The sequence below is a fragment of the Microtus pennsylvanicus genome, chromosome 18 (genome assembly GCF_037038515.1).
Source record: "Microtus pennsylvanicus isolate mMicPen1 chromosome 18, mMicPen1.hap1, whole genome shotgun sequence".
In the NCBI taxonomy this organism is placed as follows: domain Eukaryota; kingdom Metazoa; phylum Chordata; class Mammalia; order Rodentia; family Cricetidae; genus Microtus; species Microtus pennsylvanicus.
Genome location: NC_134596.1, coordinates 27,312,821 through 27,336,687, shown reverse-complemented (window position 1 = coordinate 27,336,687; position 23,867 = coordinate 27,312,821). Strand labels below are relative to the sequence as shown.

At 45.7% G+C, this 23,867-nt stretch overlaps 1 long non-coding RNA gene across 1 annotated transcript in view; it reads left to right on the top strand.

The window, feature by feature from the left end:
- The window catches only part of LOC142837586 (uncharacterized), a 45,520-nt gene extending 21,924 nt beyond the window's left edge, over positions 1 to 23,596 (top strand). Inside the window, exon 3 of the long non-coding RNA XR_012908294.1 lies at positions 23,566 to 23,596. This is a non-coding gene — a long non-coding RNA (uncharacterized LOC142837586). The remainder of the gene's footprint in view (positions 1 to 23,565) is intronic.
- Positions 23,597 to 23,867: the final 271 nt, after the last annotated feature.

Below are 23,867 nucleotides of genomic sequence, written 5' to 3'. Positions count from 1 at the left end.
TAGCCCTGGTGGGCCTTAAATTCATTATCCCCCTGCCTCCACCTCCTAAGTGCTAAGATTATAGGCATGTGCTACTTTGACAAGGTAACCTAACCTTGAATCCAAAACTATTAAAGAGCACCACAAGAAAAAATTCTGTAGACCCTTTTTATTTATGGCCCTAAGTGCAAAAAAATTCCTAAATAAGATACCAATTGAACTAATCTGGATGGGTAATTCTTTTTCAAGAAAAACAATAAGTATAATTCATTCCAGTAATAGACAAAAGAAAGAAGGAACACAGAGACAATTTTATTATCCTACTCAATAGCTCTAGTGTGGCTTTAATAAAGTACACAGCTGTTTGTGTTCTTTTTAATTCCTGCAACATTAAGAATAGATGGGAGCTGTCTTGGTGAAAATCATCTACCCTAAACATCATAGTTAAAGACACAGTTTAGAGGCATTCTGTTTAAAGTTAACACAGTAGGGATGGGGAAGATTGTTGCGTAGATGAAGTTCTTGCTGCCCATTTGGGAGGACCCGAGATTGGATCCCCAGCACCCATGTAGAAATGATGACTGTGGAACATGTTCATGACCCATTACTGGGAGGCGGAGATGGGAGGGTCATCTGAGCTAGTTAACCAGTCTGTCTGCCCAGTCAATGAGAGTCCCTGTCTCAGAAAACAAGGAGGAGAGGAGATAGAAGAAAACACGCAAGGTTGACCTTTTTTGACCTTCACACACATGCTCACCTATGAACATGTTGTACATACACAGCCCATATGCACACATGCAGTATTAGAAGTAAGAAAATGTTTATTTGTTATGGCATTTGGGGTGTGGTCAACTTAATAAGAAAAGAAAAATAGACAATGGCAAAATAATAAGAAAAGGAAGAGAAAAATCATTATTATTGTCCTAGCCCTTGTTGAGATTACAGGCATACTCCCTCGTGTCTAGTAGGCTGAGAATTATTTCTTTTGCCATGCTGCTAAGAAATAAATCTAGGCCCTTTGTATGGTGTGATTTCAGGCAAGTGATTTACCACTGAGCTATATTTGCAGGCTTCAGTTCCTTGAAACAGGGTCTTGCTATATAGCCCAGGTTGGCTGTGAACTCAGGATCTTCCTACTTCAGCCTCCCAAGTGCTGGGATTACAAACACACACCACCATGCTCAGTAATTTGATTTTCTGAGACATGGTTTCTCTCTGTAGCCCTGGCTGTCCTGGAGTTCGCCCTGTAGACCAGGCTGGCCTCAAACTCACAGAGATACACCCGCCTCTGCCTTCTGAGTGCTGGGATTAAAGGCATGTGTCACTACCTCCTGGCCAAGAACGTATTGAAGAAATCTTATATCTTAGTTCTTATGAGAAACAAACCAACATGATTAATCAAACCAACAAAGTTAAAAGAAGATCAGAAAGTTGGAGAATACCAAGTGTGGGGAACAGACCTTATATATTATTGACGGAAGCTACAGGAACCAATCCATCAGCAAGACCACGTGAGCGTGAGCCTGTATCTCACAAGTCAGTGACCCGAGCCTTGCGCAAATAAACCCAAGACACAGATGCTTGTTATTATATTATTTGTGATATACAGGAGTTGGGGACAACTGGGTCCCTATCACCAGGCAAATGGATTGACATATTGGCAGCATATGCAGCCTCCAGGCACTGAAGAGAGCCTATGACAATATAGATGCATCTTTTAAATGCAATATGCCTGGGTTAAAGAGTTAGAAACAGAGAGACTGCCTGACAATACCGCTTATTTCATAGGCTAAAAGTCCACATGCTCACCAGAACATTACCTTATCAAAGACGTATAGATGTAAAGAATGCCCAAGAAATATTTGAATGCCATTGCCACTGGCTAAAGCATTAAGATGAGGGAATTGGAAGAAATGAAAATAGAGAGTATAGTCGTACATGAACTGTAATGCGGACGGTTACACAAGCCCTCCAAATTAAATAATAAGTAATAGGATATCGGGAGCCAGCCAGATGGCTTGGTGGTGGAAGGAGCTTGCTGCCAAACTTAATGACCTGAGTTTGGACACACGTGGAAGGAGAGGACCTACTCCTACAGGTTGTGTTCTGACTTCACACAAGTACCACTGTGACATTTAAGACGATGGTAGAATTTTGTTTTCTCATTTTGTGTTCTAAAGACATGAAGAAAAAAAAAACCTGCACAGATGTAAAAGGGTCTGCCTTGTTCAAGAAGGTTCTTTATCTCCCGAGGAAAGTTCTTAGTCTCAATTGCTCCTGAATACCCCCCTGCCCACCGTTTCTGAGATGGCCTTTTCCTGTGGCCTTATAACATGCAGGGCATGTCAGAGGCTCAGGTAAGCTTGTATGGAAGACACAGGACAAACTGAGCCCACCTCTTTCCTCTGAGGGGTGGGCGGCTTCACCGGCCAAGCATGAGAGGCACCTCCGCGGGCAGGCAGGCAGTCTGTGAAACAGCTGAGCCTCTGTGTAGCCTGAGGTAACCCGGCAGCAGCCAGGCCCCGCTGCTCCTAGGCTCAGAGAATGGGCTTCTCTGTCTCTGCTTGTTTGCTTTGGTTTAAAGCTAAAAAAAAAATGATTTCACACATAATTAGGGCTGTGGCAGCAAGATTGTGTTCAAGGTACTTTTACTGGAAATATCAAGAGGGGGACAAGGGAGGGTTGTGTTCCTTCTCCAGCTAGGTTGTGAAGAGGAGGAGGAGGAAGGATGCTGGAAGGATGGGACAACAGGCAGTGTTTAAGGTGGGAAGCAGCAGCTTTCCCGGAGACAGACCCAGTGTGGATTGTGGAGGTGGGTGGTTTGCGTGTGGTACGTGTATGCACATATGTGTGTGTGAGTGTGATGTATGTGGTCTGTGTGTGTGTGTGTGTGTGTGTGTGTGTGTGTGCACATGTGCTTTGTGGAGAGGAGAGTTGCTGCTGTTACTTACTCCTGCCTTTCCTCCCTGCGGTCACCTTGTCTGTAGAGAAGGATACCCCACAGGGACAAGAGGCAAGGGTGTAGGTGAATGGGATGAAGGATGCAGGCTGAGGCCCTGGCCACAGGAGAAGCTGAGAGATGGGGAAGAGAAACAGGAGAGCCGCTGGACACTTCTGCTGGAATCTGCACCACCCGTATGAGGTGGCTGGTAGAACAGCCACCAGCTGGACCCATGATACCTGAGTTCTGGTTCTGACTCAGGACAGATCCAAAGGTCTCTGCCTCTTCCTGGACTTCAGACGACTAGGCAGCCTTCTGTAGAATGCTAGCTCATGAAAAGAACATGTTCAGGGAACACCTGCTGCTCCTCATCTGGCTCCTCCCCTGCCACATGGCACCTGGATGGCCTTTAGCGCATCATGGGCCACAGCAAGCCAACAAGAACATGGAATCTGCCCAGACCAGTGGGGACCCACAGTTTGCTTGTTGCCTTGGTTCTAAAGTCCTCTGGGGTTGGTTCTTCTTTCATCCTTTGAGGAGAAATTTCATTGGGAAACTTTGGGAAGGATGGGACCGACCACTTCCTACTTAAAGGGTCATCTCATCCTTGGTTTGAGGAGGTCATATCTATGATAAGAAATATTTTTTTGTTCATTGTGGCAACCTGAATGAGAATATCCCCTATTGGCTCATGTATTTGAACACTTGGCTCTCAGTCCGTGGCACTGTCTGGGGAGGTCTAAGATGTGGCCTTGCTGAAAGAAGCATGTCACTGGGAGTGAGCGTTGAGGTTAAGAAGCCTTGTGCTTGCTCTCTGCTTCCTGTGGTTCAAGGTGCGAGCTCTCAGCTTGCTGCCCTAGTTGCGTACCGGCTGCGTTTTGCCATGCTTCTCTGCCACAATGGTGATGGACTCTTGTCCCACCAGAACTACAAATTCAAATAAACTTTCTATAAGTTGTTTTGGTCATGGTGTTTGCTCACAGAAACACAAAAGTGACCGGTAGAGTCACGGTCTGGCACAGAGCTACACCCTGGTAGTTCTCCATATAAAGAGAGCCTCTGCTATGCTAATGAGATCCCTGACTAAGGAGATCCCAAAGGGTTTCAGAATTGGGACTGGTTGCTGTTAAATCCGGGACTTGATTAGCTGGTGAGAACTCTTAGTTCTGTCTACCTCCTCTCTGGGAATGGAAGACAGCCTAAAGGTTTTGTTCATAGAATTGCCTATATTGGATCAATTATGTCTGTAATAAAACCTCCATAGAAATCTTCGGACCACGGTGGGAGGCCGGTAGCAGCTTGCATTCTTGGTAACCTTGAGATACCTCAAGAGCAAACCCCAAACATACCACCCCTCACTGAACCTCAGAAGAGACCCAGGTCCGTGCAGTGAGGTTGGAGAACTTCTAGATTGAATGCAGCTGTGTCTAGAGAAAGAAGAGCTCCTCAAATCCATGGCCAGAAGCTTCTGTGATCAGGAGCTTTCCGGACTTTTCTTACATGCCTCTTCATCTGGCTGGCAATTTGGAGCCACTAAGAGAAGACCTACTTGTTTGTTTATCGTGCGAATGCACACCCATATCTCAGTGCATGCCATGGCGTGCTGTGGGGATGCAAAGACAACTTGGCATTTGTTCCCTCCTATCCTATGGCTTCCCAGTCACTGACCTCAGGCTGGGTGGTGATCATTTTTAATCATCAAGCCACTCTGCCAACAACAACTGGTATATTAAAGGATTGCGTTTTCCCAAATTACGAACCATTCTAGCCATGGTTAAGCACTATTGGGCTGAAGGAGATCATGGGAACCCTGATTTCTAACCGGTCAGCAGAACTACAGCAGACACTTGTAATTGGTGTGTGGAGTGGGGTTAAGACTCAGGGGACTGAGCCCTCTGCCTGTGGGAATATGGGAAATTTGTGACTTAGTTCACGGAGTGGCAGGAGACAGTCTGAGACATGATTGGGCTAAGGAAAGATGAGTCGGTGTCCCAAGTACTGTGGGTAAAAACGGTTCCTCCTAATCCATTTTCCTTGTGTCATTTTCCCTACTTCTGGGTCCACACCCCTTCCCACAAAACTTCTTCCCTTTTTTCAATCACCAGCCTAGACCCAGCTCCAGCGACTGGCAGAATTTATGCCAGTTCACCGGCAAGGAGACACAGGCAAGCAGACGGGAAGACAAGTCAGCCTGGAGTTCAAGGGTGAGTGCAGTTTAGCTAAGTGGACAGGTTGGGTGAAGAGAACATTTCAAACTGGGAAAGATGCTGAGGTGGCAAGGAGCGAGGCCGGCTCAAGGAAGTAAGGCATCGCCCACGGTAAAAGAGGAGTGGAGCTCGGAGAGTAGCCACCAGCTGAGGTTTTTAGAGATGGATGGGACACGATGACAAGTTCACCTTGGAAAGAACGGATGCCAGGGTGAGCGGGGACATCCAGCAGGGTGCGGGAGGAAGTGATGGCTAATTCAGCTGTGTAGGAAGGAGGCAGGGCCTGGTTACCACATAACCAGGAGGTAGGCAGATGTGAAGGTGAGAGTTCACACTGGAGCCTTGGGCTGGGGACATCACAGTGGCAACGGAAGCTTGCAAGTGGGGGAGGCCTTGCAAGGAGAAGGGCAGAGGGAAGGGGGCAGCATAGTAAGGAGGTGACTTTCTAGGTTAACTGTCCCCGTTTGATGGCCTTAATTGTGGGTGAATGCTTACCAATCCTGGATAGAGCAGGAGATTCTCTGCTCATTTGTCTTTTGCCTGAGAGAGGACTGGGCTCCCTTGAAGGGTCTCCACCCTTGCTCTTCTGTGAAGAGAAGGCGAAGCAGGAAGGTTCGAAGTGGAAGGAACAGCAGAGATCTGGGCCACATCCATGTTTGGAGTATTCTGCCGTGGTGAAAATAAATAACTTTCAAAGTGGAAAATCTGTAAAGTTACAGATACACCTGCAACCCTCTAGTAAGATTTACCTACTGTTAATGTGTTCTCACCTGTTTTACCATTTTATCCATCCGTTTCTCCTTCCCTCCCTTTCTTCCTTTCCTCCAGTTATCTATCTATCTATCTATCTATCTATCTATCTATCTATCTATCTATCTATCTACCTATCCACTACTTAGCTGTCTGTCTATCTATCTATCTATCTATCTATCTATCTATCTATCTATCTATCTATCATCTACTATCTATATATCTATCAGTCTATCTATCATCTATCTACTTACTTGTCTGCCTGTCTGTCTATCTACCTATCTATCATCTATCCCCTATCTCTCTCTCTCTCTCTCTCTCTCTCTCTCTCTCTCTCTCTCTCTCTCTCTCTCTCTCTCTTTTCGAGACAAAGTTTCTCTGTAGCTTTGGAGCCTGTCCTGGAACTGGCTCTTGTAGACCAGGCTGGCCTCTAACTCACAAAGATCTGCCTGCGTCTGCCTCCTGAATGCTGGGATTAAAGGCGTGCGCCACCACCACCCAGCTAACTCTTCTATCTTTTGTCTGTTTACTCTCTGTTATCTAAATAACTGTTCTAGTTTGCAGTTGCTGTGGTAAATGTCATAGTCAAAAGCACCTTGGAGACAAAAAGAGTGTATTTTAGCTCACAGGTTATAGCCCACCATTGATGAAGCCAAGGCAGGAACTCAAGGCAGGAGCATGAAGCGGAAACCACACAGTATCCTACTAGGTATCTTGCTTGGCCTGGAGTCTAGGTATAGGTCTAGAGAAAATGACGGGTGGTCCTGAGGGTCATCGGCATTGTCTTGTCTGACTTCTTTAGGGAAATTCGTTGTCTACTCTTTCAAAGAGGCAGGATTAATTCCCTCAGGCAGTGCAGAGAGGGCAGTACTGCAGGGGGCCAGGTGAGGATACATCTTCTGTTAAGGTTGAGGATACTATGTCTGTAGGTGAGTGAGCCCATCATTATCTGATAACACTCTAACTTCCTCGCGGTCCTCCCACATGGTCTTCCCCCACGCTCTTCTCACACGGTCCTTCCACTGTCTCTATCCCAAGCCACAGATTACATTCTTTTCTAATCAGTGCCCTTATTTAAACTGCTGCTGCCATTCAAGGCTGGGAACTAACTTTGTGTTATAAGTCGGCTTATCATATAATGAGGGCTTTGGCTTGGTTTTCCGCAACTTGGACTCCATGGCTGCTGGAGAGGAGATTCTCTTCCAGGGCACACTTAGAAACATTCATATTGTTTATGGGCTTCCGGAGATGGCTAGTTTTACCACTCAGCACATTTCTTTGTCTTTTGTAGCCTTGGCCAAAGATGTGGAAAGAAGTCAGCGGGCATCATTATTTTCCTTGTTTCTTTCCCTACAGTATTTTAAAGGTTTATATACAGAGCCAGTAAGTTCCATACACCTCACAAGAGGTGGCTTGGGAATCTCAAGTATGTTTATCTTGATAAGTTCTATGATACCATGGACTTTCAGGGTTCTCAATGCTTCCAGAAGAATCTTTAGTAACTGTAGGTTTCATCCAGTTGGGAAACCACCTTCTGGTACCACTAAGCCCACTCAAGAGATTTATCTTTATAAGCACAACTTGTCAGAGCTTTCTAGGGAAATAGACTGAGAGAATATTTAAATATTTATATTATAAAATTCATAGTAGTGTATTAATATATAACTACAATATAATATATATAATATAATACTAATATGTAATCTATTTTGCATACATTAAAAAGCACTTATTAAATCATTACATTAAAAGAGTAACAACAGTTGTCCTGCCCATGATAGGCTGAGAGCCTGGTAGTTGCAGGCTGAGCAGCTGGGTACCTCACCAATCCCAACCTGGAACTGAAAACCTGGAGGCTTCCTGGAAAGTTGCTGCCCTTCAGACACTGGTGGAAAATGGGAATGCTGGCTCTGGTATCAGGAAGGAAGCAGCAGCAATGGGATAAATCAACTCAGCAGCAAGAAGGAAGGCCAGTCAAGTAAAAGGTAACTATCCTTCCTTTGGCCATGGCATTTTATATCAGAGCTTTTACCAGAAGGTCTCTCAAACATTAGGGGTGGATCTTCCCACATCATTTAAGGTAATCAGGACAGTTCCTTAGGTAATTCTAACTGGTGGCAAGCTGACATTAAAATCAACCCTCACAGTATCTTCCATCTTTCCTCTATCTTCTCCTTCTAATTCTCCTGGGTCCTGGGAATCTGAACTTATGTCCTTATGTTGTGCTACAGGTATTTACCCACTTAGCCATATCCCTAACATCCAGGCACATACTTTATGACAATGCAAATATCTTGGTTGTCATTAATATTTACCCTGTGTCAGGAAGCCATGTATGAGTCTTGTATGATAAGGCTTTTGCTGTGGTTGAGAGATGACATCCCAAAGCCTTTAGCATCGGTCCTCAGTACACCACTGAAATTCTAAACCTAAACCTAATTCCTAACCATAACCCCTAATCCCTAACCCCTAACCCCTAACCCTAAGGGTCTCTCCTGTCTCCTCTCTATTTATCATCACCACAACCCATTGGCATCTATGTTTCTTTGGTGCTTTGCTACTCATTGTAATGTTGATGCTTGAATTCTCCTACCCACTTGGTGTACCTTTCTCTGAGTATCTTAGGCCTGTTTTAGTGGGGAAAAAAATGAGATGAATGGTCAGGATCTAGGCCCCAGGTTGGCTCACCATTACCCAGATGCTTTTGCCGTGTGGAAGTGTAGACTGTTGAAAATGTCAGCCTGAAGGTGCAGAGAAAAAGAGACTTCAGAACACTGAGCCATCAATGGGACATATACCTCACAAGCCCTTCTCCCAAGGCTCAGTGATCATTATGGAAGATGGAACAGAGAGAGTATGAGAGCCAGAGACAGTAGATTACCACAAGGAAACAGTGTCCTCTGGACATAGCAGGACAGCTGCATGCATGAACTCATGGGGGTCGGGAGAGCATGCACAAGAAAGACCCAGGCCAGACCAAATCCCAGCTAAGAAAAGGAGTTAGAGCCAGGTAGTGGAGGCAAAGGAGGTAGTGGAGCACTTGGGAGGCAGAGGAAAGTGGATCTCTCTGTGAGTTCAAGGCCAGCCTGGTCTACAAGAGCTAGTTCCAGGACAGGCACCAAAGCTACAAAGAAACCCTGTCTCAAATAAATAAATAAATAAATAAATAAATACATACATACATAAATACATAAATAAAAAAGGAAAAGAAAAAAAGAAAAGGAGTTAGGCATGAATCCCCACCCTTAGACGTGGAGCTGTTGGCAATTGTCAGCTTCTGGAAGCAATAAGAGTTTTCTCTTAAGAGTGAACCCTGTTGTAAGTTGACCATGCTCCAGTGGAAGACCACATATCTAAGAATATTTGGGCAACACAAATTAGTCTTGATAGTTTGAAATAATAGGGCATTAAGTTGAATGGGTAGGGAAGGAGGGTGGATCTAGGGAGAATGAATATGAATCAAAACATGTGGTACAAAACTCTCAAGGAACTATTAAAACATTTTATAAAGAGAAAACGCTGACTCATTTTAGTTTTCATAAAACACAGCATTGGAGGACTGTGCTATTTCCAAGAAAATAATGGGCTTTTTACAACCATGTTAGCTCATGTACTGTGGTTGTATCCTGAGATATTGAAGCTGAATGACAGGCATGTCCTGATATGGGATAATGCTCTTGTATACTGTAAAGATTTATCACTTGTATTGGTTTAATAAAATACTGATTGGCCAGTAGCCAGGCAGGAAGCATAGGTGGGCAATGAGAATAGGAGAATTCTGGGAAGAGGAAAGGTAGAGACACAGTGGTCAGCCAGATGCAGAGGAAGCAAGATGAGAATGCCTTACTGAGAAAAGGTACCAAGCCACATGACTAAACATAGACAAAATTATGGGTTAATTTAAGTTGTAAGAGCTAGCTAGTAGTAAGCCTGAGCAATAGGCCAAACAGTTTATAACTAATATAAGCCTCTGTGTGTTTATTTGGGACTGAATGACTACAGGACTGGGTGGGACAGAAACTTCCATCTACAGTGTTCTTTGTTTTGTGACACCAAGTGCCTCACTGCAGAGAATTTCAAGAGTTTGGTTTGTAGGAGTAGGATCAATGTGTAAAATGCTTTCTACACAACTATGAGGTTCTGGGTTCGGATCCCCAGCACCTACAAACGATCTGGTTGTGCATTATGTATGTGTAAGCCCAGCATGGGATTGGGGCAGGAAGCAGGAGAACTCCAGCAGCTCACTGCCCAGGAACTCCAAGTTCAAGGAGGGGTCCTGTTTCAGACGATAAAATGACAGCAATAGAAGAAGATGCTAGACTTCATCCTGTGCTTACCACGTGCACACACATGGGCAAGTGTACTCGCATGTGCACACACACACACACACACACACACACACACACAGACTCTCATGTGAGGCGATTGATGCATGTGAGGTCAGAGCCAACTGGTCCTTCTGTGCTCTGTCCCCTATTCCTTCCACCTCCTGTTTATAGCATCTGAATTGTGTTCATTGCAAAAGAGCCTCTCACCTGCCACACGTCTAGTATTGTTTTCCTCAAGAACAAGCTGCCTTCTGTGACCTTGTTGATCTTTAGTGACATGAGATGCTGACCTGTTCCAGGCTGAGCACCTCAGTCCACTGAGTCCCAACAGTAGATCTTTCTTTGGCTCTTCTTGCTTTTCCCTCTCTCAATAAACAGTTGTAAACCATGCTGTCCCTCCCGAGCTGTGCCTGTCCAATGCCGGAGGACAGCTCGGATTGGCCTCAGTATAGGAGATGGCCAACTTCTCATGTTTTGAGAAAAAACACAAATGTTTAATCTTCTTCTTCTTACAGCCCCTTCCGTGTTTGAAATAGAGGTCTCGCTTTCTCGCCCACGGTGCTCTGGACTTGCTGGCTGCGAGTCTTCAGTAGGTTGCCAAAGGAAAAGTGGGGCCCCTGCTCCCTAGTCATCCTACGGGCCTTAATCTGTGAGAGCAGATTAGATACCAAGGCCGCTTCTCTTCAGAAACATCTTTGGCACAATACACAAGCCTTTGTGGAGAGGCACTGCCACGTGGGAGCCCGTACAGTGGGGAGGCAGGGTAAGTCTATTTCCTGCCTCAAGAAGCCTCTTGTTTGGTGGAGAATCAGACTCAGGGTGTGATGGGAGTCTGATAGGCAGAATTTCTACTTTAAGGAGTGAGAGGAACTGTGATATCAATTCAAACAAGCCAGCCAGTGGTTGCTGTGATTAGGAGAGGCTGTGTGGAGGAGGGGTGAGAGGCAAGCTCTGCAAGGAAGGAAGAACAGGGGAGTCTAAGAGCATATTAATGCATCAGCTGCTTTTCTTGTCGCTGCGACAAAATACCCAGAAAAATGATTTGAAGAAGGAAGGGATTATTCCGGCTTGCTTTCTCTTTTCTGCTTAGTCCAGGACCTCAGGCCATGAGCTGGTACCACCCACAGGTTTAGATCTTCTCATCTCAATTCACTTGCTCTAGAAGTTCCTTCACAGGCACATTCCAAGGTGTGTTTCCTAGGTGATCGCAGAGCCTGGAAATTTGGCAGTCAACATGAACCTTGACAGCACGCAAGCCCTATATTCATAGGTTAGATCCCTTCCCAACTGGTTTGGGCTATGGCTTCAAAGGCTGGTGATAAATAGAGGGTATATGGTATCGGGTGGCCAGATGGTTATTGGAACTGGAACCCTATCTTTTGTGGTGCTTACTGGCATCTGGGTTGAGGCCTGGGCTCTTGTGTGAGCATTGCCCAAAACAATGTCATTGGGGTGAACTCAGGCCAAGATGAAGAACCTCCCAGATCAATGGCTTAGGGCTAATCGTTAGCGGATTAGGGAAAGCACTGGGAGGGGACTCTGGCCAACCTGGATGAAGTGGTCTTGGGATAGGAAGGAGGCTTCTCCACAATACACATAGTTAGCCAATCAGCTATGGAGAAGCCATTGCGGCCACCAGTGACATTAGACTAGCTACGAAGAAACCATCATGGTCACCAGCGACATTGCAGTGCAGTAATCCTTCTAAAAATTACACCAAGGCCCCAACCATGTGAAATTCTCAGTGTTACTTGTTAATATGTGTGTTCACTTCAGCTTTCTATCTCTGCAAGTGTTTCTCTCTCTCTCTCTCCTTTCCTCCCTCTTTCCTTCTAGATCTCCCCTTTCTGTCTCTTCTCTCTCCCCACCCCACTGTAGCTCTAACTAGGGGCTTTATACATACTAGACAAGCATTTTGCCACCAAGATAGCGTTTGAGGACAGGGGCATGTAACCTAGACTGGCCTTGAACCTCCAATTCTCCTGCCTCAGCCTCCTGAGTGCAGGGATTATAGGGGTGCATCACTACCCAGCTCTCACTGGTTTTATTTATTTATTTACTTTTGGCAGTGAACAAGAACCAACTGTGTTCATTACCCAAATTTATGTATGTCAGTCATACTTATTTTTTTGTAATTAAGTAGTTGAAACAAATACAGATAAGAAAATAATAGAGTTGTTGCTTAAAAATAAATGGATTGTTTTGGAAAGGCATAAGAAAAGTAAGTCACTAGAGAAGAACGCCAAGAAATAAAGCAAAATCACTCTGTGTGTTCAATCTGGTTTAAAAGCAGGTCTGGCTGGGACTAGATTCTAGGGAAACGAATCTGTTTCTTCTTTACTCTGCTTTGGAACCTGTGCCTGCTGGTTCTTCTTCCTGGACCACTTTCCCACAGAGCACATTCAGGGCTTGCTCCTTCACCCTACGCATCCCAGCTCTTCTGACACTTCCTCTACACACTCTCTGTGCACTGAGCCTGTATTCACCACTCAGGTATTCCCTCCCTCTTCCCATGTTGAAGATAATCACACCTGACCCAGTCCCTCTTCCTTGTTGGTTTCCCCTGGGTTCTAGAGACACCACGAGGACAGATGTTTGCAAATTTTGTCCACTGCTTTGTGACTAGTGCCTGGGTTAGAATTTGGCCCACAGTAGGTCCTCAATAAATATATTCCCATAGGTGCAAAACCTCTTTCCACAAAAGGGCCAGGCTGGTTTGCTCGGCCTTACATTCAGCAGCAGCTCGTGGAAACAGTGAGATCTGCCGAGTGCCTGGCCTCAGTAACCTCAGAGCCAGGCCCTAGGAGAAAAGACAGTGGAAGGCCTCTTTCCTGGAGCTGGATGCTCAATACTCGGGGTAAATTTCCACCTTGAACTCGTGACCACTTTTGAAGAACTGTTTGCTCCCTGGCTGGCATTGGGTTAGAGGAGCTTTGGGCTCATCTAGTACTCTTTGTCACAGCACATTCTCCCAAGGACTCTCTGTCTTCTGCAGAATATGTCCTTTGCATCTTCAATTCTGGGTACCAATAATGGTGGGAAGACACAGCTGTATAGCCGGGGAATACTCGAGGCTGTTGATCCCTGAGCAGTGCTGGATGGTGTTGATAAGCAATGCACCTTTGGGTGCAGCTCAGCTGGAGTGCTTGCCTCGCCCCAGGTTCAGTGCCCTCTTGGGTGCCCCACCTGGTCTAGCCTTGGGTGAAATAAGGCTACCTGTGAAACAAAGGCAGGCTCTTCAGGCCATCTTAATGCAGAGTACCTTTTCTTCCTGTTCAGACCCCACTGCGATCTTCACCAAGACTCCAGAAAAGTCTCAGAAGAGGAAATGAAGGCAATGTCACCAAACGCTTTCAGAGGCCCTGATGAGGCGACTCGTGTGTGTGGTACATCAGAACTGGGGGCCAGGGAGCCTTTTCAGTGAAGGGTCAGGCTGGAAGCATTTTCATCTTCAGAAGTCCTAAAGGCTATCCCAATTATTTAATTCTGCTCTTTCAACAGGGAAGCATCCATGGGCAGCATAAACAAAGGCCATGCCTGTATTCCCGTGAAACTTCATTTAAAATAGAGTTAACATCCTGGATTTGCTTGAGAGAGTACATGGTTTACTGACCCCTAGGCTTGATTATTGTTTGACAGTTACATACCCTTTCTCCCTTCCTGTCCACACTCTTTCGTATGACTTTGGTTCCCTCCTCCTGCCTGTCCCCATTGGCCTCACCTGTGTGACTTTCTTTGCACCCAAGGCTTGATGTGTGCTTGTGGGGTTGGACCTTCCCCTTTAGGCTCTCATCTCCACAGGAAGGACATGCCCTCAAAAGCCCATTCATTCATGGAAGAAGTAGCCTGGATCAGCCGGTCTCCAGACAACCTACAAGCATGTTAATGGAGGCAAGGAATTAATGATGAAAGTGATTGGGTTCAGGGGTTGTTTGTTATCCAGCGTGGCATGGCAATAGGTGATGGATGATGCTGACCACCTCTAGATGGGAGAATGGGCCCCTGCCTTGCAAGAGATTAGGTGGCTCAACTCAGAGGCTTCCTGGTAGGGCAAAGGCTCTAAGAGACAAAGAATCAAAGAGGACAGGTGGAGGGAACGGGATTGGAGTGGGTGTGGAAGCACCAACTCCAGAAATAGCCTGAGCCTTGAGTCCTCAGAAATTCATGATGGATGTGGGCATCTGGGCCTGGCTGTGCTGGCTAGTGTTATGTCAACTTGACCCAAGCTAGAGTCATCGGAGTGGAGGGAACCTCAACTGAGAAGATATCTCTGTAACACCCAGCTGTTGGCAAACCTGTAGGGCATGTTCTCAGTGATTGATAGGTAGTACCACCCTGGGCTGGAAGTCCTGGGTTCTATAAGAGACCAGACTGAGAAAGCCACGGGGAGCAAGCCAGTAAGCAGCACCCCTCCATGGCCTCTGCATTAGCTCCTGCCTCCAGGTTACTTCCCTGCTTGAGTTCCTGCCCTAGCTTTCTTTGATGACGAATGATGATGTGTAACAGTATGCCAAGTAAACCCTTTCCTCACCAAGTTGGTTTGGTCATGGAGTTCCATCACAGCCACAGAAGCCATAATGAAGTCACCCAGGGAATGGTGGGATTGGCAGAGAAGCCTCCCCAAGGTGAGATCCTGCAAGGAGATGGCTTGGGAAAGGAACCAAACAGAAACACGGAGCACTCCGAGGTCAGGCTTTGAAGGGAACTAGTCTTAGCCAAGTTGCTGAGACTTTTACAGGTCTTGATTAGCAATCTTGTTTTTTAAGGCAGGATCTCATATAGCCCAGGCTAGCCTCGAACTTGGCAGATGGCTGAAGATGATCTTTAATTCCTGATTCTTCTGCCTCCATCTCCGAAGTGTTGGGATCACAGGCTCTGCCTACGATGGCATAGCCACTTCTTCTCTGGTCTGAGAGCAACATATTCCATATTCTCAAAATCACGTTCCTCCAAGTGGGCACAGGATACAAATCTCAAGGTGTAAAAAGAGAATAGAGTGGCTTGGTTTTCTGTGACTTTTCACTGTCCCGTGTCTTTGGCTGATGTTCGGTGGCATCTCTCCCAGTCAACTCTGTGCTCCTCCAGCTTCTTCTGTGGTTCTGCCACAGGGCTGGGGTGGGGAGACATGTCCCTTCAGTGTGGTCCTTGTATAAAGTGGCCTTTATTGGTCTGTGTTCATATCCCTGACCTTAGGGCCACCTCTGCCCACCCAGGTTCTTTCCTGCCCTACAGGTCCTTTTGGCTCCTGAAGGTGACACATGCTTGAATACTTCAGTCAATTGTCCCTGTTGGGAGTCATTGCCACCTCCTCAATATATTTATTTATATCTATCTATTTTGTTCGCTGTGGTATAGACACACAGAGCACCCTTGCCACAGTGTATATGCAGAGGTAAGGGGAAAGCTTGTGGGAGTTGATTCTTTCCTTCTATTACGTGGGTCCTGGAAATTGACCTCAGAGGATCAGGCTTGGTCGCAAGCACTCTGACCTGCTGAGCCACCTCACCAGCCTACTCCTTACAGATTTAGTAAACCTAGCGTGGTTTATGTCACCTCCATCCTGACCAGGCGTGGGGGCAAAAGCAAGCTCCACCTCTCAAGTCTTCACATCTCTTACCTGGAACCTCTGTTCCTTAGTCCAAGCCATTGCCCACACTCTGCAGACCTCCACACCTGTTTGCCCCAAACCTTCCCTTTTGGCTCTCCTCAGAAGCAAAACCAACATTCTTTGTTCTGAGTCATTCTGCTTCATTATCCTTCCTCTGGGGCAAAAATGACACCCAGGCAATGAACAGGGAGGTTTTAAAAAAAGATTCAAAGAACAGAAATCCCCACAGTTGACAATTAAAATTACTACCTTGACTCATCAGCAATACTGCTATTTTCTAATAAATGTCCCAAAGTGTTTTAATTTTATTAACTAGAAACTGTGTCATTGTGTATCAGAGTAAACCCGCTGGGAGAGAGAACGCTTGGGTTTGAAGGTCATTTCTACTTACAGCTGCTGCGTAGGTTACCAGCCCTTCTGTGCTCCCCTTTCTTCCTGTGAAATGGGAATATTAACAACTTTGTGGAGTTATAATAAAGATGGAGTCATAAATGCAAAGAAAGTATAAGGGACAGCAACCAGCACACAACAAACATCCAGAGAGCTTGAACTGTTCTTACTAGGGTTAGTGATGTCCCAGGGAGCAGCAAGAGCCTTGGAAACTCACTACAGGGAGATGCATCCCAACTGACTGAAGCTTGATGATGTTCCTGGGACTGTGGGGTTTAATGTGCACTTGACCGCATGCCTCTCTGACGGCTGTCACCGGGAGATTAAAGCTGCCACTTACATCTAGTCCTATAACAGCCTTTGTGGTTTGGCAGGCGAAACAAGAGCTCTCCGGGGACCCATCACTTCATATTCTCCAGCGTTTAGATGAAAGATGAAGTAGTTAGAATACAAAGTCAAATTGATTGGTGTTCCCAAAGCAGAAACCTTAGAAGAGCAAGCAGAGAGGAGATGCGCTGAAGACTCCATAGTGCGGCTACCCCGTGCCTGGCTTCTTCATAGGCTGGAGGATCAGAGATGCCCAGGGAGGAAGGGAGGAGTTTGTTCAGCATTGCCTGGCAGGTGGTCTCTTCCCAGGGAGATCCTACACCTCCCTTCTCCAGGGGCCCTGCAAAGGCTCTCTAAGGGGCTGGGCGGGCCACCACATGGGGCAAATTTAGTGGTAGTGGGCTCTGGCAGCTCACCTCGCTCCTCTGAGCTCTTAATCATTTTCTTCTTGAAAATGCCAGCCACAAGACGGGCAGAGTGCTTCTGTAGCACGCATGAGGTCCTAGGCTCCGCTCTTAGCACCTAGAATAAGCAACCCTTCCACTAATTTCCAAGGGTCCATATGCCAAAGGTTAATATTTAAACAGACGTTGAGTAAGAAGTAAGACAGACCATTCGGCTCCTTTCTCAGATGCACTTGAGACCTTGGCCATCATTCTTCATTAGGACACCAGTGAGTTCCTTTTGTGCTATGTTGCTACTCCTGGAAACTGGCCCTGACCCTTCTTTGGTTTTGTCTTCATTTGAAGGGGAGAAGGTAAGAGAACATGAAGTTGAATAGGCAGAGAGGTGGGGAGGATCTGGAAGGGAAGGGAAAATCATGGGCAGTATGCACTCTATGAAAAGTTTTTCAATAAAGAAGAGTTGCCTATGGAAAGGAGCTAACATCTTACTGCTAACAATGGGGCAACTTGACACGATGTACCTGCTGATGGGACAAAGGGCACAGCGCTGTCTAGTGCTTGCCAAAATGTTTACCCTAAACCTAATTATGAAGAAGCAACCTCACACCCAGATTGTGGAGATTTGGGCAAAATAAGCCCAAACTCTAGAGTAACAAGGAGCATGTGGGGTCTGCTCTAGACAAGAGCTATTGGAACAAGATACAAGCCCATCCGAGAGAGAGAGAGAGAGAGAGAGAGAGAGAGAGAGAGAGAGAGAGAGAGAGAGAGAGAAGAGAGGACCACCTCCCCCGAGAGAGAAGCCCGTCCCTGAAAGAGAGAGAGAGAAGCCCACCCCTTCCGAGAGAGAGTCCCATCTCCCGAGAGAGAGAGAAAGAGAGAGAGAGAGAGAGAGAGAGAGAGAGAGAGAGAGAGAGAGAGAGAGAGAGAGAGAGAGAGGACCACCTCCCCCGAGAGAGAAGCCCGTCCCTGAAAGAGAGAGAGAGAAGCCCACCCCTTCCGAGAGAGAGTCCCATCTCCCGAGAGAGAGAGAGAGAGAGAGAGAGAGAGAGAGAGAGAGAGAGAGAGAGAGAATGAATATCTCATGGTCGTTGACCAGATGCTGGACTTCAAAAACAAACAGACAAACCCAGAGTTGTGCAGACATTTTTGGGACAGTGGGAGAAGGCAGATAACTGTGTGTGACCTTACGAGGTGAGCAATACTGAGGTCTTGGGTGTCACATAGCTGGCAGTTGCTAGGGAATGGGATGTGTGCTGTTGGGCAAAACACACACCCTGGTGTGAACCTAGCAGAGGAGCAAGGATCTGGGCAAGGGATATGCTGGTGTTCATTGCATGATTCAACTCTTCTCTTTGCTTGAAGCGTTTCTAAATAAAAAGTCATGTGAAATTCCTATGATTGCTGTTTTCACAAAATCCACTTAATATATTTATAAAGTACCTTATTCTGTTATAGGATTGTGATGTGATTTATACAACCAAATCTACTGATAGACCATATAGTTCTATTGTTATAAATTGTGAACAGTCCTTATAATTGAACCTTATTCTTCATTTGTGATCACATTTTATATTGAATTTACTATGGCAGAGGTAAATTTTTAAAAATTGGCCTCTCCTGGGATACATTCTTAACCTTTTAGAATGGCAAGACTCCGAGCTAGCTTGTCAGTCAGATGCAAGGCTGTCACCGTGATGGGAGAGAACCTCTGAGGCTTTCTTCAAAGGCCAAATTGAGGAGAGAAAATGTATCCCAGAAGTTAATATGTTCTTCTTGAAGCCATCAGGGAAGCTAGTTCCGGCTTCTTATCAGAGGCCACTGGAGAGGTTTCAGGTCTTGCCAGGAAAGGTTGGGTGAACATCTCTGATGGGCTTTGGCATTGATTTCCTTTAGACATGCCCCACGCCACACAAGGAGCAGCCGGTGCTGAGGAGGGCTAGGGGCAGAATCTAAAAGTCAAGAGGGATGGGGTACAGAAACAAGTATATGAGGGGAAGGGGCAGAAGAGGTTCTAGGCAGCCCTGCAAAGGAACCAGGAGAGGAAAAACATGAATAAAAAGGATTTGGGAATATTATATAGATGCCAGGGCTACACGTAATCTCCACATTCAGGAGGCTGAGGCAGGAGGACCATGAATTTGAAGTCAGTTCGTGCTACATAGTGAGACTTTGCCTCAAGAAACCAAAATAGAAGGAAGTAGAAAAAGACAAGCTCTCCTGAGTAAACTGGGAGCATGGGGACCATGGGAGAGGGTAGAAGGGGAGGGGAGAGCCAGAGAGGGGAGCAGAGAAAAATATATAGCTCAATAAAAACAACAAGAAAGAAACCACAAAAGAAAGAGGGAGAGAATATTATTATATGGAGTTAGTACAGTGTGACTTCCTTCTCCTCGTGGGGACCTCTAGTGAACATCTTTGAAGTTGGGGATTGGGAGGTGACATTTTGGCCTCTCTCAGGGGGAAAACTGGGTTAGGACATAATTGGTCTAGGAAGAGCGTGGCACATTCCAGCTGCATGAGTTTACAGAGAGGAGAGTGGACAGGGAATCAATGAGAGTATCTTCTTTGGCCTTGTAGGCACGAGTCCATGATGCAGTCTCTGCTGAGTTACTCTCTTGCTGGCCAACCACTGTCAAGGTGACAAAATTATAATAATTCTGTTATTTGATGTGTACTTAAGGGACACCTCACTCTTGATTTGATTAGGACACCCCGTGGTTCTCAAGGTTTTGTCGCTCAAAGCCAATAGTGGAGTTCAAAACCCAATAGGAAGGCTGGAGAGGTGGTTTGGTCCATAAAGGGCTCAGAATGCAAGCATGGGGACCTGAGTTCTAGTTCCATGCCCCAGAGGAGACTGCAGGCAAGATGGCAGGCAGAGCAGCACACACCCCTGAGGGGTGCAGGTGGGGAGCACTTGTAAAATTAAGGATGGGAGCCAGGCCTGCAAACCGAGTCCTTGGAGGCAGAGGCAGAAGACTGACTGCAAGTTTGAAGCCAGCCAGGTTACATAGTGAGTTCCATGCCTGCCTGAACTAAATATAGAAAGAGACCCTGTCTCTCACACACAGCCAAAACCAAAACGAAAGAAAGAAGGTGAGCAGCGAAGAAAGAAGAGAAGAGACGGGAGTGGGCATGGGAGCAGACTAAGGAGGTAAAGCATGTAAGGAAAAACGCGTTTGCAAATGGGTGGCAACAGGAACAATGAAAAGAATACAGGGCAAAAAGAAAGAAGGCCAAGGCCACAAAAATGCTTACTTTCTTTGGGAAGATTTTTCCATTTGTTTTCCAAATTTTATACACTATTAATTCAACTCCACAAAGCAATTTTATTCCCTTGTCGTTGCTAAAGAGGACATGGGGAGGGGAGAAGGAACCATTGACATTTGGGTTATATTAAATTTAAAAATAACTATTTTTTTCAGTACTATAAAGAAGCCCATATTTGGCGACACGAGTTGATTCTGGGGGTAAATTTAGCACGCTACAATCTGCAAATAACTTTTAATCTGTTAGTTGCTTAAGTATTTCTGTCGCTAGTAAGAGTGATTCATATCTGCGTTTAAAGAAGCCATTTAGAGAAATGTCATTTCCCAGTCATTGAAACGGGGAGCGTGAGAGTTTTTAGATTCACAAAAAGCTATTTTCTGAAGGTGGTCGGATTCTAAATGTAACCTGGCTGTAAAAACACAGAAATGTCAGCCCACGCCGTAAAACGAAGCCAAGAAGGCAAAGATCACTTTCAAATGAGGCTTTTGAATAAACATTTCAGCCAATGAATAATTCACTGGCTTGGTAATAATTGATGGGGGCAGTGTTTTGGGGGGTGTCTGTGGTGTGTGGGGAGCATTCGTGCTGGGTGTTGTCAGAGTTCATTGTGTCTATAAAATGCACAGCTCAGTTTATTCTGAGCCAAAATATGAGTGATCACGGACCAGGAACTCCAATTCGGGTTGCTCTAAATGACGTGTACTGTTGGGGGAAGCAGTGGTAACGGAACAAAAGGAAGTTAGAAATCAAGGCGCTTACCAAATGGTTGGTGGGGCCGTGGGCAGGCAGGCTATGGTGAAGCTAGAAACCTGTGCTCTAGGTCTCAGGGGCTACCCGAGATCGTTCTTAGCTCGGGATTAGTGGGAGCTAGTGGCCTGCTAAATCAACACATTCCGAGGGTTTTACCTGGTGGCTGAAAAGGTTATGTTAGGTCAGACACACAAGGTGGGCAATAGATGGCAATTAATGGCACTCAAGATAGCCCAAGATAATTCTGGCTCTAGATGTGTGACCCCAGTTCTCCACAGTCACAGAATTCTGCTCCACCTATTGGCTTTGTAAAGTCTTCAAGATAGACGTGGCTGTTTATGGGGATCTTTAGTTTACAACTGTTGCCAAGTCTGCTACATTATGTTGGGTATCCCGGCCGTGGGTAAGAACTTGAAGGGACAGCTGCCAGGCTTCTGCATCCCTGTGACACTATCCCACGGCATGGCCTTGTCCAGCTAGATGAAAAGGAAGTACGTCTTTCTTGGGACCTTTCATTTTTGCCCTTGAACTTCTTCTTAGATGTAAGATGGAATTGTGGCAGATGTTCTGATGGCGTCCCAGGGCTAAGAGGAAGTAGTAGGTCTCTCCGTGGGCTGGCACCAAGGAGAGGTCCTCATATCTTGGTTATTTCCAAACTCCTCATTTCCACTTTCTACCTTCGTTAAAAAAGCAGACAGTGCTTCTCTCGGAGACAGAACTGTAGGGGTTAGGGAGATGGCCCAGCTAGTGACGCGGTTGCAGGCTAGGTGTGGGGACCTGACTGTGGCTCCCCTGCGCCCATGCACAACGCTGGGCATGATGGAACATAATCCCTGCAATCCCCATGCTAGGGCTAGCGGAGGCAGGAGGATTCCTGAAACCTGCCGGCTTGCTGAGTCAGGACTGAAACTCAGAACAGGGAAGGGAGGAAGGGAAGGAAAAGGAGGGGAGAGACTGTAGGTTTTGAAACGTGGAAATTTTATCAGCACTCAGGCCTAGCTAAACCTTTTCTGATTTTCCTTTAATGTTGGTTTTACTCAAACCCATGAATGATAAAGCAGTTTGTTTACAAAACGTGTGATGCTATACTCATAGAGTTCCTTTTTAGCTTTATTTTTTTAAATTATGAAATTAGGTATAGATGTGCAGGGGAGGGGTTGCCCCCCGAATGCGAGAGCCATTGCAGGCCAGAAGAGGGTGTGAGATGCTCTGGAGCTGTGGTCACAGCGGTTGTGGGCCTCCTGACGTGGGTGCTGGGGTTTGAACTCTCAACGGCTGAGCCGTCTCCCAGTCCCTTACTGTAATTCCTCATTTCTAGCTTGACTGCCCTGAAATTCGGTGTATATGACACCAATTCTGTTATTTTTATTATGATAAGTTTGCAAAATTTTCTATGTTCTTGGGAAGCATTCCTCTAAATGATGGGTCCATTGCTTTATATCTATCCACAGCAGTCCTGGTCCTCAAATACTCTATGCCCTTGCTAATTGTTTATCTGATATCTCGATTACTGAGAGACGCATAATATAACGAAGTCTCTCATTATCGCTTTTTTCCTTTTGAAAACTTTCTTGGTGGTGCTAGGACTCAAACCCATGACCTCACACATGCTAAGAGTGCTTTCTCATTGAGTTCTACACTCATGCTTATGGCCTTCTGTTTTGTAAATCTGGATATTGAAATTATTATGTATAGATGTTTACAATTCTTGTAGCTTCCTATTGAATATCTTTTTATTATTATGTAGTTCCTCATCTTCTGAATATGCTGCCTATCTTTGACTTTTATATAGGCACAAAATTGTCTTGGTTAGTATTCCCTTATTATTGTTGTTGTTATTGGTGTATATAAATTATAAACATAGATATTGACTGTAACATTTCCAAACAAGCATATACTGTGCTTGGCTCAGGTCCGCCCTTCCTCCACCCTCTTTCACCAGCCCCTCTGTCCTGATTAGTATTTGTGGGAATTTCTTTCTCAGTAATTTACTTCCAGCCTCTTTCTTCCACTGCTTTGATTTTTCTATTTTAAATACCATGCATCGTGTTCAAGGATGTCTGTTTCTTGGAACTCCATCACTTTTTCTTTCAAGTAGCTACTTTGAAAGCCAAATGTCCGGAACTTTCTTTTAAATGCTGAGCTGAGACCTAGAATAACTACTAATGCTCACTGTGTGCCCTTTATGCACCTTGTTTTTATGAAGTTTATTTTTATTAATGTCTGTGTGGGGGTGGGACTGTATGGCGTGTGTGGCAGGTGTCACTGGAGGCCAGAGGACAGCATCCGATCCTCTGGAGTTGGCGTTTACAGGCAGTGATAAGCAGCCAGGCTTGGATGCTGGGAACCAAACTCAGGACCTCTGGAAGATCAGCAGGTGTTTTGAGCCATCTCTCCAGCCCCTATAAGCTTTGCTTGTTTCCTTGTTTTTGTTATTTTATTTTTTAGGAAAGCAAAGTGGCCACCATATTTGCCTTATGCATCTAGTTTTCCTGCTCTGTCTTCTATTTCCTTGTTCTTCCCTTTCTAAAACTTTCTCTCTAAATCATATGTGGTATGTCAGCCAGGACCATGTGCTTTATTGTTGAGAAAAACGCTTGGATTGTGTTCCTAGGTACGGTGGGTGTATCTCTGGGAATCTCGGCTTCTCCACTTCAGCTCTTATCATCAGCTTTCTAGATGACTGTCATCGTGGGATCCGTGAGAGATCTTCAACAGAAAACATGTGTTGTGCCCTCTGCTTTCCCACTTCACAGGGTATCTGATACCTTTTCGGAGCCTACGATTTGTAAGTCTACACCGCGGTCTACTGCCAGCCTCTGTGGGGAATTATTTCTGTGAACTTTAATAACTGACTTTTGAGGATAAGTTCCTTGAAATGACTGGCCGAAACGGGGGAGGGAGCTAAGACTTTAC